We start from the raw sequence: 610 nt of genomic DNA on the forward strand, positions 1-610 counted from the left end.
ACCCTTCGGCCGTCTCCCGTGAGCCGGCACCCGGTGGGATGGAGGGGTGGAAAAGCCTCACTGGCACAGAGGAGGTTGAAGGCTGGGGTGGGGTGGGGTGGGTTTGGTTTTTTTTTGTTTCTGAGAGAAACGCAGGGCCATGCTCGCCTCCCCCCCATCTCCTCCCATCTCCTCTCTCCACCTGCACTCTTCAGGGAGCCAAGGCTTTTGGCAAGCTTTCCCCTCAAGTTTTTATTGGTTTCAACTAAGCTGCCCCTTTCAGAGGGTTGGAAAGCTTCAATCATTAAAGGAAAAGAAAAAAGGAAGAGGAAAAAAGAAAAAAAAAAAAATGCATCACATACCCTCGCCCTGGTTACCCCCCCGCTTCCCACTCCCAGGATCGCCGAGGACAGGAGCCCCACGCGCACACCCCGCCATGCCGCCCGGCCCAGGGCACAGCTCCCTATTTTCCAAGCCAAACACAGCCTATCCAATGCGTTTGGGCCAGGGATTTCGGGCCATAGATCCCTCCAACCGTACCTGCTCGGCTCTCATCACCTTCCCACTCAGGAGCAATTTGGAAAGGACACAGCACAGGTAACTATTAGCTAACACATATTTAAGCGCTCCA

The sequence above is a fragment of the Charadrius vociferus genome, unplaced genomic scaffold, assembly GCF_000708025.1.
Source record: "Charadrius vociferus isolate BGI_N301 unplaced genomic scaffold, ASM70802v2 scaffold49, whole genome shotgun sequence".
In the NCBI taxonomy this organism is placed as follows: Eukaryota; Metazoa; Chordata; class Aves; order Charadriiformes; family Charadriidae; genus Charadrius; species Charadrius vociferus.